Source organism: Sarcophilus harrisii, chromosome 2 (genome assembly GCF_902635505.1).
Source record: "Sarcophilus harrisii chromosome 2, mSarHar1.11, whole genome shotgun sequence".
Classification (NCBI taxonomy): Eukaryota; Metazoa; Chordata; class Mammalia; order Dasyuromorphia; family Dasyuridae; genus Sarcophilus; species Sarcophilus harrisii.
The window spans coordinates 644351078-644371830 of NC_045427.1; positions in this window are offsets into that span (position 1 = coordinate 644351078).

Consider the following 20753-nt stretch of genomic DNA (forward strand, 5'->3'; position numbering starts at 1 on the left):
TTCGCTCCATGCCCTGTCCAGCTGGTCATTCATATCTAGCATGGCTGGTCTTGCTTCAACTCCACCTCATTGGATGAAGGCTTCCCTTCAGTGTTCTTCCAGGGAACAAGGATTATCTGTCTTTCTTGTAGTTATTAGCATCTTCTCCTTGAAATTATTTTCTATTGCTTTGTTATATGTTTTGTGATTGTTTTTCTGTGTATACCCCCCCTTCTCTCTTTTGTTCTCTCTCTCTCTCTCTCTCTCTCTCTCTCTCTCTCTCTCTCTCTCTCTCTTTCTCTTTTTCTCCTTGTCTGTCTTTATCTCTGCCTCTCTCTTCCTCTCTCCATTTCTCCCTCTCCCTCTCTGTCTCTTTGTCTCTCTGTCTTTCTTCCTCCCTCTATCTCTGTCTCTTCCCCCTTCTTCCTCTCCCTGTCTCTTTCTCTTTCCCACTCTGTCTCTCTCTCCCTCCATCTTCCAAGCAGAATGTAAGCTTCCCCTGGACAGGGATAGGATTGTTTTTAATCTTTATAACCCCATTGCCTAACATGGTGGTGTTCCCATAGTAGATGCTTAGTAAATATTGAATTGACTCTATCTGGCTTAATTCTCCTGCAGGATAAGGGCCTATTTTAGCTGCCTGGTGCATAATTGTCAGCTGGCCCTTTTGTAGAGTTAAGATACCCAGGAAACTTAGGTATAGAAAGTTTAAAAGCAGAAAGAAAACCTGCAGGGAACACCTAACTTGCTATTCTGCGTGGCTTTGCACTGCTCTGATTCCATCCCTGGTCCTTCACATATAAGAATGATACTATCTGCCCATATAGATGGTGAGGATACACATGTATGTATCTTTGATCCTTAAAGATGATGCTTCTTGTACAGCTGATTTCTGCAGAGAAGACGTGAGATTGTGTCTTTGTCAGAGACAGTCATGGCAACGAGTACATAGTGTGCCACGCTAGCAGTGACACGTCTTGGATGATTTGTGGAAATTCACTGAATGATTTCATAGTTGAAATGTGGATTTTTTAAGTGCCTGACTGGTGCCCAGCCTGAGCTTCTGGTCTCACTATGAGACTAATATAGAAAAGCTACAGGAAAGTAGAGGCAAGTGCCCGAGGGATTTAAAGAAGGGAAGGTTTCATATATTCTGGATTCTCAGACATCAAGGAGAAGTTGGATTTCAGGTCATAATAATGATATTTATATAATACCTTAGGTTTTGCAAAGTGTTTTACATATATTAATCCATTTGATCTGATGAGATAGATGCTATCATTATTTCCATTTTACTAATGAGGAAACAGACTAGTAAAGGGTCAATGACTTGAGGGAGATGTTGAAGGAGTTGAATTCATGTGTGTGTGTGTGTGTGTGATGTATGAATTGTGGGAGACAATAAAGGGACCAACCACATTAGAGGAAAGGAATGATAATCTTGGACTATTGTGGACAGAAAAATGGTGACTTGCCCATGGTCCACTTGATAAGTGGGAGATATGGGGCCCACACGCAGACGTTCTGAGCTTAGTTAATGCTTTTTGATTGTGTCTCCTGATCTTACCATGTCTTGGAGCTCTCATTGGCTCTCCTTTGCCTCCCTTCTAAGGCATACGGTGTCTTTCTTGGATCTCTGAATAAGAGATGGTATGGGGATGAATATACCAAGAATTTACTAGTAGTTCTTTCCCCTCCTCATTTGTTTAAATCTCTTCGTGATTTGAAATGGAACAGTCTCAGACATGATAGCCATGATAGTCATTTGTCATTATATGAAGCTCTAGCATAAAGGAAGAGGGACCAGGCTTCTTCTATTTGGTCCCCAAAGTTACAGAAGCATTTTTAGACTTGGTGTCAGGAAAAACTTTCTCATAATTAGAACTGATCCAAAGTAGAATGGATTGTGTGTAGAAATTGTGAGATCTGCCTTCTTCTGTTCTCAGGCAGAGACTGGACAACCAATTTTTTTTTGGGGGGGGCCTTTAGATAGTATTTTATTTTGCCTAGTTACACATTGACAGTTTTTAATATTCATTTAAAAAAATTGAGTTTCCAGTTTTTCTCCCTCCCTCTTCCTCCCCTTCCACAAAATAGTAAGCAATTTAATATGGATTATATATGTGCAAACATGTAAAACATAATTTATATTAGTCATGTGGGAAGCTTTTTTTTTTTTTTTTTTTTCCTGAGGCAATTGGGATTTAGGGTTAGGGTTAGGGTGCACAGCTAAGAAGTGTTCATTGTCCGAGATCAGATTTGAACTTGGGTTCTCCTGACTTCAGGGCTGGTGCTCTATCCACTGTACCACCTACCTGCTCCTAGGGAGGCCATTTTTTAGGGAGATCATAATGAGGAATCATTGCTTTTGGGAATAAATTGGACCAAATGGCTGCTGAGATTATTTTCCAACTCTTCAAGTTTTGTGATTCTGGAAACCTTGCTATTTTTTTCTTCCTCCTCCTTCCTCTTCCTTCCTCCTTCTTTCTTCTTTGTTTATTTTTAATTTTATTCTTTTTTTTTCTTTTATTTTGGAACCTTACTTCTTTGCCATTCTCATTTGTGACCATGTCCAGGAAGTGTGGACGAACTTTATTTTGGGGAATATGGCAAGGGTGAGGAGTGATGAGTTAGTGGGGCTTCAGGTAGAGCCCTCCCAGGTAGGTGGTAAGAGCTGGCCCAAGACTTAGCAAATGGGAACAAAGTAGATACATTCTGGGATACCACGGAAAGAACACACTATCTCTGGAGTCAGAGACTGTGAGCTTTAGCAACTCATACCTCCACGGGCCTCAGTTTACTTATTTGTAAAATGAAGGAGTTGTGGAACATTCCCACTGAGGTGCCTTCCAGCAATAATCCCCTGAACTCAAAATGTTAGATATTTATATGAAGGAAAATAGCATAATGCCCCCTAGTGGTAGATAACAATGATAATCTACAAAAGGCCTTGGGATTTTCATGTGAGAAAAAAGTTCTTATTATCCAGTGGGACCCTTCATGCAATTGACTGCATTGGGATTCAGATAATACTTTTTTTTTTCCCTGAGACAATTGGGGTTAAATAATTTGCCCAGGATCACACAAGCTAGCTAGGAAGTGTTAGGTGTCTGAGATCAGATTTGAACTCAGGTCCTCCTGACCACAGGGTTGGTGCTCTATCCACTGCTCCATCTAGCTGCCATTTTGAGCTGTCATTTTCTTCTTTACATATTGGTCAGTCAACAAGCATTTATTAGGGGCCCACTTCTTGGCAGGCCTTGCACTAAACACTAGGATATAAAGAAAGGCAAAGTCCATTTTCTGCCCTTAGGGAGCTCTCCCGTAACAGGGAGACAAAATGCATGTGCAGAGAAGATAATAAACAACAGCTGTGTACAAATAAGAGACAGATCAGTTAAACTGGGGTAATCTCAGGGAGGATGCCATAAGATGGAGGACAGGTAAAAGCTTCTGGTAGAAGTGGGGCTTAGCTGAGACTCGAGGGAAACCAGGGAGCCAGGAGGCAAAGGGGAGGAAGAAGGAGGACAGCTAATGAGAAGGCAAAGAATGAGGAGATAGTGTCTTGGATGAGGAATGGCCAGAAGACCAGGAGCTGGAGTAGCACTGATGATCACTGTGCAGATTGCCTTGCTTTGGAAGGTGTCATCTAGACCTTTGCAGAATTTCTCTGCCTCCTGAAGCCATAGTGAAGACATCATGGCACTGGGAAGAGGATGTCGGAGTCAGAACAAAGATTCAAATCCCATCTCTATTGCCTTAGCACCCTTGTGCTCTTGGACAAGTCATGTCTGAGTGTCCATTTCTTTCTCTGTACAAGGAGGATGTGGACACCCACCTCTTCCATATCCATAGCTGTAATCTTCATGATGGCCTTTTGTTTCTCAAAGACATAGCTTGTTGAATTATTTGTTTCTAATTTTTCTAGGGCAGCTACGTGGTGCAATGGATAGAGCACTGGGCCTAAAGTCAGGAAGATTTATTTTCCCGAATTCAAATCAGGCCCCAGACACTGAGTAGTTGTGTGACCCTGGGCAAGTCACTAACTTATTTCCTCATCTGTAAAATGATCTGGAGAAAGAAGTGGCAAACTACTTCAGCGTCTTTGCCAAGAAAACGCCAAATGGGGTCACAGAGTCAGACAGCTGAACAACAACAGCCGACTCCTTTTATTTATCTTAACAAAAAGAATCATGGGATCACGGAGAGGTATAGTCTGTCCCCCTTTTTATACACTTGGAGAAACTGATGTCCAGAGATATTAAGTGTTCAAGATCACATAGATATCAGTGGCAGTCCAAATTTGAACTGAGAACCTCAGACTCTGGAACCAGGACAGAAGAGGGACTCATTTTGTATTTCTTTTATTTCATAAATTGCCATAGCCTAGTAATTCACCACCTAGTGACCAAGATGGGTGATACACCTCTCCATATATATATATATATTCAGGGTAGTTTTTGGTTTATCAGTGAAGTCTATTATCAGAATGTATTTAAGGTTTCTGCTCTTCTGGGGTGATGACCAGCTGTCCCATCTATACTATAATGGAGAATTGGGGTTAATTGAAAGAAATCACAAAACCGTGCCAAATGGGGTCCACTACAAATTTGTTATCTAATTTCTTCCTTTTTTTTTTTTTTTTTTTTTTTTTTTTTTTTTTTTTTTTTTTTTTTTTTTTTTTTAATGAGGCAATTGGAATTAAGTGACTTGCCTAGGGTCACACAGGTAGTAAATACATGTCTGAGGCTGCATTTGAACTCAGGACTCAGGTCTTACCGACTCCAGGGCTGGTGTTCTATTCACTGTACCATCTAGCTGCCCCCTTCCAGTTACCTGGGCTCCAAACTTGGTGTCAGCCTTGATTCCTCCTTCTCATTCATTTCATATAACAATATATGGCTAAATGTTCTGTTTTCCAGCATGTTTTACATATGATTTCGAGCTTCAGGAACTTATCTGTTTCCTGGATTATTGTAATAATCTTTTAATTAGTCCCCCTGCCTCAAGTCTCTCCAATTTATCCTCCGCTCATTTGCCAAAGTGCTTTTTCAAAGGAATATTTATACTCGTGTCACCCTCTAGTCACAACTTTAATTGCTCCATTACTTACAAATCAAATACACTATCTGGTATTTGGCCTTTAAATTTCTGCAAAACTTGGACCCTTCTTACATTTCCAGCCTTATGCTTTCCTCCCCTCTCCACGGATGCTATGATCCAGAAACAGTGACATATTTTTCTGTATTAGTCATATTGTGAAAGAAGAAATAGACCAAAAGGAAAAAAAATATGAAAAAATAAAGTGAAAATAGTATGCTTCAATTTGCATTTGTAGTCCCTCGGTTCTGGATGTAGATTGCATTTTCCATCCTGAGTCCTTTGGAATTGTCTTGGATCATTGTATTGATGAAAAGAGCTAAGCCATTCATAGTTAACCATCACACAATGACCACTATTAGAAAAATATAGTACATAATAACATTTCACTTTGCATCAGCTTCCGAAATTCATCTGCTCATCATTTCTTATTGTACAATAGTATTCCATTAATTCATATATCACACCTTTTTTACTCATTTCTCAAATTGTGGACATCCCCTCAATTTCCAATTTTTTGCCATCATAAAAAAAGCTGCTACAAATATTTTGGTGCATGTAGGTCCTTTCTCTTTTTTATGATCTCTTCGGGATATAATCCTAATAGTGGTATTGCTGGATGAAAGGATATGCAGAGTTTGATCGGGCCCTTTGGGCATAGTTCCAAATTGCTCTCTAAAATTGTTGGGTGCATCAGTATCCCGATTTTCCCCCAGCCTCTTCAACATTTATCATTTTCCTTTTTTGTGATATTAGCCAATCTGATGGATGTGAGATGGTATGTCAGAATTGTTTGAATTTGCACTTCTCTAGTCAAAGCATTGCTTAGAGCTTTGCTTTATATGATTTTAGACAGGTTTGATTTCTTTAGTTGAAAACTAAGTATCCTCTGACCATTATCAATTGGGGAATGACTTGTATTTCTATATATTTGAGAACTGAGACCTTTATCAAAGATATTAGATGTAAAATTATTTCCCAGCTTTCTGCTTCCCTTCTAATCTTGGTTGCATTGGTCTTGTTTGTGCAAAACCCTTTCAATTTAATAATTAAAATTATTTGCAATTTCATAGTCTTCCCTATCTCTTGTTTAGCAATAAATCTGAATACAGGTCCTTCTGACTCTGAGGCAACTCTCTCTGATGGATATACTGGATGTGGGATACTGCATTGAAGTCAGTGAGCAAATTTTATTAATCTACCATGTATCAGCCACAGCGCTAAATGCTGGGAACATAGAGACAAAAATGGACCCTGTTCTAAAAGAGCTTACATTCTTTTCTGACTATATCCATCGGAGAATTCACTTCAGAGTCAGAAGGATCCGTATTCAGATTCTGCCTCTGCCAACATAATGGTTGTGGGACTCATGTCAGAAACCTTACCCATCCAGAGCATCCAGTGCTTATACTCTCCAAGAGTCTAAGTGGCCAAATAAGATTGGAGGAAATTCCTCATTGGGAGCCCTCCATAACAAGGAAATTACAGGTTAAAAAAAAAAAAGTATGCTCATGTAAACATATGAATACCTATCTATATCTGTATATAAATATTTGTGCATATATACATACATACATATTTGCACACGTATTTATACACACACACATACACACACAGGGTCTGATACTGTTCTAGGCACTGGAAACACAAAGAAAAAAATTGAACTAATCTTTATCCTCAAGCAGTTTGTGTTCTGCAAGGGGAAATCCCCTGTGTACACATGAGCACGTGAACAATAAATATAAGGATTAGGAGGAAGGCTCTGTGGCAGTGGGGAAGGAGGCTCAGAGAAGGCTTCATGGAGGCCACGGCCTTTAAGCTAAGTTTGGAAGGGAGCTACTGATTGTCAGAGGCAGTGAAGCCTCAGTACTTCCAAACCTCCAGAGGGGTGTTTGGTGCTCTCCAGCAGCCCTAAGCTGTAAGGAGGTGATTTTCCATGGGTAACCCTATAGCCCAAAAGCAGGCCCTCTGGGGCTCTCATGCAGCGGCCCCTTTGCTTTTCTGTGTCCGACACCTGCTGCTCTTGTAGCATCTCAGGAGTGAGTGCCAGGCACGGATCAAATGCCACTTCTTCTAGGGTAACAGCACCTTCTAAGGCCACTGGCAGTGTTCTAGAGGAGACACACACAGGACTCCACACTGTCGTGTCTGAGTTAGCACCTGTCCAGAAACAATCACTCTTGGTTCTGGTTATGTAGCTGTGCTCAGATCTTTGAAGGCTGTCTTTCTCTTATTCAGGGAGCCCAGTGCCTGGCACACAGTAGGTACTTCATCAGTGCTTGTAGATTGATCATTATTTTGCTTGTTGGATTAAACTGAATAAAAGGAGCTTAAAGGAGAGTGGCTGATTCAGTGCAGCAAGGTTACTTCAGCAGCTGGTGCCTCCACTCTGGGAAGGGGCTGCAGGTGTCTCAAATGATGCACTCCAGACCCAAGCAGACTCTATTTTGGTCAAAGTTCATAGGATCATAGGCTCAGAACTGAAAGAGAACTTAGCAGTCATTTGACACAGTTCCCACCGTCACCACTGATGGTGACCATGGGAACCATTCCGGAGTCATAAAGAGAAAGTTCCCTCTTCACTGCAGAGCTGGGGTTCTGTTTTTTCTATGATGCCCTTTCTGAGCAACCCAACTGAAGGCAGAATCCAGCTTCAAGAATGAAAGTTTGGGGAAGAGCAGATTTCTGAGTTCAGAAAAAGAATGGGTGGGATCTCACTACTCTGACCTCATATGATGTTATTTAGTTCCTGGAAACTAGTGCTTTATATTAGGATAATCATGATCTTAAGAGCCTCCTGATTGCCTTTTTTTAAATAGCTTTTTATTTACAAGTTATATACATGGGTAATTTTATAGCATTGACAATTGCCAAACCTTTTGTTCCAATTTTTCCCCTCCTTACCCCCACCCCCTCCTCTAGATGGCAGGATGACCTGTAGATGTTAAATATATTAGAGTATAAATTAAATACCAAATAAGTATACATATTCAAACCATTATTTTGCTGTACAAAAAGAATTGGACTCCGAAATTTACAGTTAGCCTGATCCTGATTGCTTTTAGGATAAAACTAAAGCCTGGCATTTCAATACTTCCTGTCTTCTCACCTCCTGGATCCTTTTCTTTTTCTTTCTTTCTTTCTTTTTCTTTCTTTGTTTCTTTGTTTCTTTGTTTCTTTCTTTCTCTTTCTTTGTTTCTTTCTTTGTTTCTTTGTTTCTTTCTTTCTCTTTCTTTCTTTCTTTTTTTCTTTCTTTTTTTTTAATGGATTCTTCATCCCACTCAAACTGGCCTGCCATATGTCCCTTGTATGTGACATTCTGCTTCCAGCACAGGTTGCCTCTCATGCCTGGTTGCATTCTGTTTACAATTTAGAATCTCTATTTTTCTTTTGTAATAGATGCAATACCTTGATCCACCAGACTGGGACATTTCATGGAACTTGCATAAGAATAGTCCCGGGTCTTGTTCCCTTGCTAAGCTCCTGAATGGCTCATGTAGTCACTATCAGTGGTGGTGGTAGGGACCGTGTCAAAGAGGATTGCCTATTAAGCCAAGAAGAATAGCTCTGTTATTTAGACTTTAAGAATGACTGACTCTTGGATAGAGCACCAGCCCTGAAGTCAAGAGGACCTGACTTCAAATTTGATCTCAGACACTTAACACTGCCTAGCTGTGTGACCCTGGGCAAGTCACTTAATTCCAATTGCCTCCACAAAAAAAAAAAAAAAAAAAGACTCTCTCTCGTTTCCCAGAACATACCATCTGGGAGGTTGGGGGCTCTCTCTTGGACTTCTCATAGGGTGGGGATGATAGGGATCACTTTCCTTTTCATCTACCCTCATCCTCAGCCCCTGGGCAGCAATGACTATAATGAGTGTGTGCCAGAAAGAATATGTGTTGTTTAATTGGTTTTGCATGGGACTGGTTTTCCAATCCCTAAATGTTTCTTTCCCTGACCATCAGTGACAAAACAGTGATCCTGAAATGGATCAGCTTTATCAGAGCAACCTCATGGTTTTGAGAGATTGGGAGTTCTTGGGTCTGGATACTGGTTGTTCAGAAAGAGATTATCTCTGTAATAACTTCTCAGGGAAGATGAGGACCATCACCAGAAGGATCTTAAAGATAAGAGGACTAAGACCGTCCAAGCCAGGGCATGGAAAATTCACATGTGTGAGTTGTGTCTAAAATGCACAGAAGTAAAAGGGAAATAGATAGTTGATGAGCAATCTCACAAATCTCCTGAGACTCTTCACCTCTTGTTTCACGCTTTACTTATTTGTCAATGCATACTTTTTTTATTATGTCTTTTTATTTACAAGATATATGCATGGGTAATTTTTCAGCATTGACCCTTGCAAAAACTTCTATTTCAACTTTTCCCTTCCTTCCCCCCTTCCTCTCCCCCTGATGGCAGATAGCCCTATACATGTTAAATATGTTAAAGTATATGTTAAATACAATATATGTATACATATTTATACAGTCTTATTTATTGCACAAGAAAAATCAGACTTTGAAATAAGGTAAAATTAACCTGAGAAGGAAATCAAAACCAATGCATACATTTTAAAGATTTTAAAAAATTTTTTATTTTTTAAACATTTCTTTTGGATAGAGGAAATAAATAGCCATCTTGTACCTGAAACCTACCATTTGTATAATGTACATAATTAGAAAATGTTTTGTATAAAAATGTATTGTTCGTATAATGAATCACTTTCTAGATTGAACCCATCGATTCATTTTGTAAGACTAAACATCCGCCCTACATAAGCTTCACTGGAGAGATTTCCTCTGGATTTCTTTTCTGGGATGGGGGCATAATGAAGCAGAGTTTTTAGAAAAGACTGATTCCCTTCCTTTCCAGGACTGAACTTGGTCCTTGGGAATCTGGATCTGGATCTCACAGTAGGAGGTCCCCCAGGCTGTAGATTTTATACTTTAAACTCACAGTTCAGGTGCTAGATTTTTCAAGGCCTTTCTCCTCACCCCCAGTCATTTGATTTCTCTCCCATTTGAAATGATTTTGGATAGAACTTTTGTTTACACATTTGCATGTGTGTTGTAGCCTCCCAATAGATAACACTCATTGAGGAGTAGAGCCAGTTTTGATTTTTTACCATGTATCTCCCTCTTCCCCTCCTGCAGGACTTGGCCTGGTACATTACCCTTAATAAATGTTTGTTGAACTGAACTAAAATCTGCCCAGAAGTTTGTTCTCTCTGCCTTGATTCACGGTCTCCAGACAGCTTTAGAGGGGAGGAGGAATTGCTGTACTGGCAATACTGAAAATGCTCTTGGATTTGGGGGAAGAACGGAGTTTTTAATAATAACTTTGAATTTGACTCACATGAATCTTCTCCCATCAAACCTGTGAGCTTCTATTTGTCCAGCACCTCTATTTTAGTAATATATACTTTGACAGGATTGCTTCCGAAGTCTTAGGATGTAACAAGATGGCAACATCTTCAATACTGAGGAGTTAGTAGCTGGATTAATCAGTGGTAGCAGCATTAGAGTTCCCAGAAGGAAAGTTCTTGCAAGTATATATTGCTTTGCTTTTGCAAAATCACTCTGGCTCGTTCTTAAATTGAAAACCTTAAAAGTTATAGTGATCTGAAGGTTCTGGCCCTTTGGCAACAAAGAGAATTTTTGGAAAGCTTTGACTGAGTCAGAATCATCACAGAGAATGCTCTTGTGGGTAGGCGGGCCCTCTGCTCAGGGGTTGAGACCCAGATGAGTTCTTTTTGCTTTGATATTGCTTTTTATTATCTTAAGGTAAAGAAATATAAGGAAAGGCAATATTGTGTAATGTACCGAGCACTGACTTGGTTTAAAATCTGATCTCAAAGACTAGTTGTGGGACCCTGGACAAGTCACTTAACTTGTCTGCCTCAATTTCTTCAGTTGTAAAGTGGGGATGGGGTGATGTTAGGAAAGATTGCAGACAAAAGGATAAGGGGACAGCAGAGGATGAGATAGATCAAAATGAACTTGAACAGACTTGGATAGATAGTGGAGGATAGAAAGGTCTGGTGTATGATGGAGTCACAGAGAGTTGGCCCATGAGTGAATGATACAACAACAACAACAAGAACAAGGTGGGGAAAATAGCATTTAGTTCCCAGGATTTTTGTGTGAACCACATGAGATAATAGCATGAGTACAGCACCTGGCAAATAGTAGGTGCCTAATAAATGCCTCTTTCCTTTTTCTCATCCTAAATGTGTTTTTCCTTACTCTCTTAGTAAGACTTTTTTTTTTTTTTTGTAATGAAAAAGCAGGAAAAAGCAGTGCCATTAAACTAAATAGTACATCAGCCAAGTACTCCCAACTTAAACCTCTCCTTCTATAGGAGACCTCTCAATTCTAGAGCCTTCCCTCTGTTAATTACCTTCTTTTATACTATATAGAACTTATACGGGTTTGCTTGCTTATCGTCTCCCACATTATATTGTGAGCTCCTTGGGAACCAAGAGCAGAAACTATTTTTTTACATCTCATTTTTGCCTCCCTTGCTTTTAGAACAGTGCCTGGTACATAGTATATGCTAAATAAATGTTCAGTGATTGATAAGTACAATACTCCTCACCCATAGTCTCCTACCTCTACAAAGAAGGGAGGAGCTTGTATTATCTCATCCCATCTTCAAAGATAAGTTTAGCTGTTATCATTACACAAGGTTAAGTTTTTTTTTTTTGTCCCCTTTCCAATTACACTGTTGTAGTTATTAGGGATATTGTATTTCTGGTTCTTATTTCATTCTGCATCAGTTTCTTTAAATCTTCTCATGTTTCTCTGTGTTTTTTGTAGCCATCATTTCATATTGCCCCGTAATAGTCCATTGCATTTGTGTACCATACTTTTTAAATCTATTCTCCAACTGGGTTTCCTGTTCTTTGAATGTTTTAGTGTATGTGGGGTCCTTCTTTCAGTTTTTGATCTCTCTGGAGTATCCAGGGAATCTTGAAGCCAAAGACAATAGGAATTTTAACCACTTTCTTAGCATAGATCAAAATTGCTTTTCAGAATGGTTGGACTAGTTAACAGCTCTACTGATGGCATAATAAGGTGCCTGGTTTTTTTCTACCCACTCCAACATTGAATTTTCCTCTTATTTATCATTTTTGTCAGTTTGTTGAATGGGATAGAAAACCTTAGAGTTGTTTGGCTTTGCATTTTATTATTAGTAGTAATTCAGAGCAATTTTTTCATAAAGTTCTTTATCTTTGACATGACTTCCAATTCCTTTACTCCTTGATTTTTTTAGCTCATCATCTCTACCTGCTCTGGCTAGACTTTCCTCCCTTACCTATTTCAGTCCCCCCGTAAATCAGTTTTACTCTCTCCTACTCTCTAAATTCCTTGCCCTTTGTCTTACCATGCCCTGCCAAAGCCCAGTGTTAGATGACAACCATAGTCGGCTCCTTCAGTCTTATTTACCTATTGCCAATGGTACTGAAGAAAATAATGAAATGATTCACTGTGTCCCTTAAAATTTATGCTACATAAAATCAACTGGGCTTTCCCTTACACTTTCCTAATCAGTTTGCTGTCTCACTCACCTTAGCCATGATTTCAAGCTCTTTTATCCCTCTGGAAACCTTTTATGGTGTCTTCTCCTCTCACCTGATCATTTTGTTTTGTATTTCATTGAAAAAGAAATGGAGGTCACTGTTGGTAGCTCTCTCTTCAGTCCTCTTCCTCTATCCCCTCTGATCTTATTCTTTATATATATATATTTTTTTCTGTATATATATTTATCCTTTATATATGTATCTATTCTTTATATTGTATATAATAATTATATAAGTATATATACATTACATATGCATAATAAATACAAATTTAAATAAAGAATATATATTTCATATGCCAATGATTGGAGAATGAATATGTGTGTGTATGTGTGTGTGTGTGTGTGTGTGTGTGTGTGTGTGTTTGTTATAACTAAGAAAACTTCTTTGAATATATTTGTAGCAGGACCTTCTGTCCCCTTGGGTTATACTTCTAGTCATGGGTTGATTGAGCCAAAGCAACTGTGCATTACAGTTTGGAAACTCTATTTGTATTCTGCATGGTGTGCTGTTCTTGGTGGCTGATTTCCTGTTCCTTTTCCTCACACTGGAACTCTGCTCCAAGGGATGACTTTCCTCATCCACATCTCACCTTCCTCCATGTCATTGCTCAGGCCATCTTCTTAGTGCACTCCCTCCCTACTCATTGCCATCTAAACTCCTTCATGCCCCAGCTCCAGTGCTACTTTCTACACAAGGCCTTTTCTGATCTTCCACCATTGTTTGGGTCTTTCCTTCCCAAATTTCTTTGTATTCACTTTGTTCAGATTTTCTCTTGATTTTCTGTGCACAGTATAATGTAAACTTCTTGAGCACAAAGGCCATTTTTATTTTTATCTTTATATTCCTAGCTCTGGAAAATGTTAGGTGCTTAATAAATGCTTGTTGAATGAATGAATGAACATATGGAGATGCTCCTTTCTGACTGTTGGATCAGTTTTTCTCTCCGAAATCAACTAGAAGAACTGAGAGCTGACATGACTAGAATAAGTCATTGTAATCCTTGGTTTGAGGTCCTGGTTGAGTCATCCTATATCAGCTGCTTGAGATCCAGATGTCTCATGTATTAAATGAAGGTGTTGGATTAGATTACGGCCATTGTGCTTTCCAGTTATATACATCAATAGTTTGAAGGAATCAACACTCTTATTACATTGTAATATAGAGGGTTGAGTAACTCCATACAAGCATAAAGAAAGAAATAATAGGTTTCATAATTCTTCTGTTGCTCTGAAAAGAGGATGGGCCATCTATGAAATGGAGTCTCACATGATAATTAGTGCAAATAATAATATCCTTTTATTTCCCCTTAGCAAATTAACATGCTAGATTGGCTTCTATCCCCACATCCATTCCCGCTGCAAGCTCTCAGAAGCCCAATTCTTGCTCTTAACTCTTAAAAAACAATTCTCAGGCTGGAATCTCATCACTTACCATTTATTCCTTCTCATCTTTTTCATGTTAACCAAGGTTAATTGGTTCTTTCCTTGACTATTGCAATATCCTCTTAATTTGATTCTGTACTTCCAGTCTCTCTCCTTTCCAGTTCATCCTTCACAGTGGCCAAAATAATCTGCTAAAGTGTGGGGTCTGACCATGGCATTCACTCCTTCAATTCGAGAATATTAGGCAACTTCGGGATTCCTCAGCTTACCATTTAAAGCTCATTAGCCGTCTTCCTAGTTTCCCAAACTTCATGCATGTTATTCCTGATGGCAGACTCTGTATTCTGGACTACTCTGTATTGGATTATTTTAATCATTATTCCTTGACACTGACATTCCCTTTCCATCCTTTGGGTTTCTGCACTGACTGTTCTTCTGACTTAAACAGACTTTATCCTCCCTTTGTCTTGGAGTCGCATCAAATGCTTAGTATTTTAAAACCCAGTTCAAGTATAAATCATCTATATCTATCCATAATCAATCAATCAATCTATCTCTGTATTTACACACACACACAAAGACACACACACACACACACACACACCCTTCCAGATTTCCCTGGTTATTGGTGTTTTCTCCCTTCTCAAATGAGCTAAATAAATGAAATAAATATAAGATAAATCAATATTTTATTATATTTATTTCATTTATTTTTATTTATATACATTTATTTGTGTGTCAGCTGAATGTAAGCCTTTTAAGGAAGCTTACATTCAGCCTTATTTACTTTGTTTTTGTAGCTCCATTATTTAGCACAGACCCTCACTTAGAGTAGGAACTTACCTGAATGCTACTGAATTAAGGAGACATATATTCCTGCTGTTAGGATGATGTCAGCTTCCTTATTAGAAACAAGTTTATCAGAAGTCAGATCTTCCAAAGGATTACTTTCCCTGCCTCTTGCCTATTTTCATAAACATCTAAAAAGCCCATCGTCCCCTCCTCCCTTTTGATGTGTCTACAGGGCTCTCTGTTTATCTAGTGTCTCTTTTGATTAAGAGGGTGGAAAGATCTAACCACATTTCAGACTGTCTCATCTAGTTGTCCAGTGACACATGATTGGTGCTAAAATGAGCAGCTTGGATGAAAGAATAATCTGAGTTCAAGAATTTATTTAGACTTCTTGCAGTAAGGTGATTTTCAAGTATGGGAAATTATACCACAAGAGAGACCCTGAGGGCTGAGTAGGATAGTTTTCCTAATAGAGTATGGGGCTGTTGATCTCACATCCATATTGTCCAATCAATATTTTCTGCAGATGATAATGCATTTCCCTCCAAGCAAATGTGCTTTTGCTTCCCATTTGCAAAGTGTAGCGGAATGATTCCTAGATATTTGGATATTTGCTCTCCTGCATAAAACCTGATCTTAACAGAAAATTTGAGAGCATCAGTATCTTTGAAGTATGGAAGAAGGAAGAAGGTTTTGGGACCTTTGATTTGCCAGTTTCCAGACCTGTAATTTCATTGGAATCAAGAATCTCTTTTAACTGAATCAATAAGACAATTTATAGTCTTAGAGAGGTGCCAGTTCGTACTGAGATGGTAGAACTAGATCTTTCTGACTCTCAGGCTGGACTGACAGTTTTATATGCATAATGACTGAATTGGTCATAATTTCTTAGGGGATACACCTGGAAGAAATCTTAGAGCTCACCTAGTCCAAGTCCTCCAATTTATAGATGACAAACCTGAGGCTCAGAGAGATGTGACTTATTCTGGGTCATGTATCTGAGTGGTTGCCATTTTCCTCATATATCAAATGAGAGAGTTGCATATTGTTTAGTCTTTTCAGTCCTGTTTTACTCTTTATGAGTTACTTTGGGATTTTAAAGATACTGGAGTGGTTTGCCATTTCCTTTTCCAGCTCATTTTACAGATGAGGAAACTGAGGCAAATATAATTAAATGACTTGTCCACAGTTACATAACTAGTAAATGAGGCCAGATCTGAATTCAGATCTTCCTGACTCAGACTCTCTACTTTATCCTCCATATCACCAAGCTGTCCCAATGCATCTTCAAGCCGTACAATTTCATAATTCTGAAGAGTTGGTAGTTTTAATCCATTGTAACATAGTGAATTGAATAGTATTCAAAAACTGGGCCTGTTGGCTACAAAGTTGTTCTTCCCCCATGCCATGTAAAAAAAAATACAACCACAAGTATTTGCTCTAAAGTAGACAAAGTTAATTTTTAAAGGACAGTCCAGTAGAGCTACTGTAACTTGTCTCCTCACAGGAAAGTCTCTTTATTATTTAGCAGAGAAAGATCCCCAGAACCCAGTGACTACAGTCCAAATTCACCAATTTGGATTAAGTAAAAAAAAGCTGTTTCTGACTTTCCCTTTAGTGTTAGTGCCCTACTCTCTTGTTTTTAAAAAAATAATTTAACTTTCACATCTGAATTCTCTTCCACTTCCCTCCTCCTTTGAAAAAAGCAAGAAAAACAAATCACATTACAAATGTGTATAATCAAGTAAAGCCATACTAGCCATACTATAGCCTCCCACTCCTGCTAGCCCTCTAATATATATGTTTTAAATTGCACTGTTAATCACTTCTCTATCTGGGCTTGGGTAGCTAATTTTATCATGAGTCCTCTGGAATTGTGAATGATCACTGTGTTGATCCTATGTCTTCCAAAGTTATTTATTTTTTACAATGTTGCTAACCATATAGATTATTCTCCTTATTCTGTTCATTTTACTCTGCATTGGTTCATATAAGTCTTCCCAGGATTCTCCTTTATTTTATTACAGCTCAATAGTATCTTATCACACTCATGAACCAAAGCTTGTTTAGCCATTTCCCAATTGATGGGAAATCATCAGTTTCTAATTCTTTGAACTGCAGAAAGACTCAGTTCAAGCACCACCTTCACAGTCAAACCTTACCTAATCATCTCAGTTATTGCTCATCAATTTTCCTCATGCTAGATTTAGTTGAGTATAAGGTATAGTCCTTTCAGTAGAATATAACCTTCTTAAAGGTAAGGTCTGTTTCGTGTAGGAGAACCTTTTCCAGTTGTTGAAACATGATTCATCATCTATGCTCTCCTCTTGCAATTCCTCTCTCCCCCATATCTCCTTCACCCGTACCTCTGTTTTCCTGACTTCCTTCAAAACAGCTCAAATCCCACATTCTGTGGGAGACTTTTCTAATCTCCACAGCTTCTAAAACTTTCACCTTTTGGATTTTCTTCATTTATTCAATATTTATCTATCCATCCATCCATCCATCCATCCAGTCAGCCAACCATCTATCAATCCATTTATCCATCCAACCATCCATCTATCCATCCATTCCACAAGCCAACCAATTATCAATCAATTTATCCATCCATCCATCCATCCATTTATCCATCTGCCTCCCTCCTTTTCTTCCCCTCTCTCTGTCTTCCACCTCAGTCCTTCCAGGGAGTGCTTAATAAATGTTTCTTGACTTGGAATCCTCTACCTTGCATGCAATAGATTTTTCATATATTTTAAAAAACAGAATTGGAGCTAAATAAAGATAAGAATATCCTTATGGAAACATAGAGATATTCAGTCTCCTTACGATAATGTTGAGGCTCCTCAAGGTCTATGGGTTACTGGCAGGGGTCCTCAAACTTTTTAAATAGGGGGCCAGTTCACTGTCCCTCAGACTGTTGGAGGGCCGGACTATAAGAAAGACAAAAACTTTGTTTTGTGGGCCTTTAAATAAAGAAACTTCGTAGCCCTGGGTGAGGGGGATAAACGTCCTCAGCTGCTGCATCTGGCCCACAGGCTGTAGTTTGAGGACTCCTGGCACAGGCTGGAATCTTGGCACCGACAGGATGTGAATTGCATGTGAATTAGGTACCTATTTGGTAAAACTTTGATGCTTATGTTGCAAACTGTATTTTTACTAATATGTTTTCCCAGGGTTTCCCTTTGTTATGGAGTGATCTGGGGTTCTGAAAGCTGATGACTGTGCACAAGTTCTGGTCAGTCTGATATAGCTGGAAAAGCTCAGTGGTATATTCTATTGTTGGAAATCGAATAAATTCAAAAAGGTTCAACACAAAATTTCCCACAGGATAACAGATGTTTTGGTGCCAGAAATTTACTTGGTCCCAGAAATTTACAAAGACTGTCTACTAAATCACAGAAAATTTTGAGATCTCTGTTGTTCAAAGTCAAACCTCAGATCCTTGAAATATTCTCTTTAAACTTCTAGGTAAATTAAACTAAATCGAACAAACATTTATTTCCTTGGAATTTTTCATTCAACAATTTTATTTGGAACAAAACAACATCCTTTTTACCAAAATTATTATCTAATAAAATAGACATTTATTAAACAATTACTATGTGCTAAGCCTACTTATCTTGGAAAATATTTCAATAGAGTTAAAATGTAGTAATTTACCAAATATCCCTCATAACTCTTAAACAAACTTGACACCACCTTTGTTTTCATTTTTTTGAAATTCGATTTTATTTTTATTTTCATTCCAAATTTCCTTCCTCCTTCCAGCTTCTCCCCTGCCCATTGAGAAGGTAAGACTCCAATATCCATTATACCCATAAAGTTATGCAAAATGTTTCCATGTAGTCATTTTCCAATACAAACAAAACAAGAAAAATAAAGGGGAAAAATTGTTAAATCTGAACTGTGCTTTCATCAGTTCTCTCACTGGAGGTAAATTGCATTTTTCCTAATTTTTAAAAAATGTATTTGTCATGAATCATTGTATTCATAAGAGTAGCTAAGCCTTTGACAATTGATTAACTCTACAATATTGCTGTTACTGTCTAAGTTGATCACCTCATTCTGTGTCAGTTTATAGAGGTCCTCCCAGGTTTTTCTGAAATCATGCTCTTTGTAATTTCTTATAGCACAATGCTATTTCATCATATTAATATACTATAACCTATTCAGCCATTTCTTAACTGATGGGTATTCCCTCAGTTTCCTTTTTTTTTTTTTTTTTTTTGCCACTACCAAAAGATCTGCTTTAAAAATTTTGTATATATAGGTCCTTTTCCTCTTTCTTTAATGACTACTGTATAGATCTAGTAGTACTGTTGCTGAGTCATTGGGTAGATAGTTTTATAGTTTTTTGCATATAGTTCCAAATTAATGTTTGGATCAGTTCACAACAGTGGTACAGTGGAACAATGCACATATTTTCCTCCATCCACTCTAGCATTTGCCATCTTCCTTTTCTGTCATCTTAGCTTATCTGATGGGTGTGAAGTGCTACCTCAGAGGTGTTTTAATTTGCATTTTGTCAACAAATACGAATTAAGCAATAACTATGTGATAGCCACCGGACTAAGTTCTGGTAATACAAATGCAAGCAAAAAGAGGTTCTCTGCACTGAAGAAGCTTATGTACTAATGGAGGTAACACTAAACTGTATACTAATGGAGTGAACAACATACTAAAAGATCTAAAAAATGAGGAGTGAAGAAGGTACACTTGTGGATGAGCCATAAATAGATGAAGTTATTGAAATCTGCAAACACCTAAATGTTTACAAATATTGTATGGCTTAGTATAGCAGAGATAGTAGCTGGAAACAGTACTGACAATAAGGGGATTACAGGATTATGACTTTATATTTTTTATATATTTATATTTTATATTATAGCTTTAGAATTGGAAGGGACCTTCGAAGTCATTGATTCCAACATACTTCGTTTATAGATGAAGAAAATGAAGTTTAATAATTTATTATATAATAATAATAAATATTTATTAATAATAAACTGAGGCTAAATAATTTGAAATTATAGAACACTTTCATTTTACAGAGAAAGAAATTGAGATTTGGTGAGGTAAGTCTCTTCTGTTTAGCAAGTTCTTCAGTCCTGACTCTTAAAGCCTGGATTCAAATCCTGGTTTTGAATCCCACCACCTCTTTGAACATAATGATTTTTACCTTGATTTAAAAGGGATGTATTGGATGACCCCCTCAAGTTCTCTCCAACTCTAAATCTAGGATCTGTCGTTCATTTGTAAAGTTGTGGAAATGTCATCATCTAGGAGGCTGGAGACATTCTAGAACTGACACTATTTGTCTAACCTTATAAATCCCTTAAATTCTCTGAACCTCTGTTTCCTCATCTGTAAGGCTCAGAAAAGCTCTAAAGTCCTTTCCAGCTTGAACATTCTATAAACTTGTAATTCTATCTAGGCAAAAATTATTATAATTAGGGTACATTAAAATCATAACAAGTGCTGATATTCTCAAAATGATAATGAGGACAGGAATTACAGTTATTAAGGGGACTCTGACAGTTTTTCTGTTATTTTCCCCATAATCACAGACTCTTGAGTGAAAAGAGGCTTTAGTAGCCAAAAAGCCTGACCTTTATCTGAAAAAAATTTTTCCCCTTAAGAATCCCCAATATATGGCTATCCAGCCTTTACATTAAGACCTCCGACAATGATAAATCTCTCAGATAGCCCCATCTCCAGAGGCAGCCCATGCTATTTTTTTCCAAGTTAATTGGAGTTGTGACTTGCCCAGAGTCACAAAGTTAGTAAGTGTCAAGTATGTGAGGCTGGATTTGAACTCATAGTCTTCCAATTCCAGGGCTGGTACTCCATCCACTGCACCACCCAGCTGCTCCTAGCTTAGCCTACTTTGGGGCAGCTCCATTGATTAGGAAGTT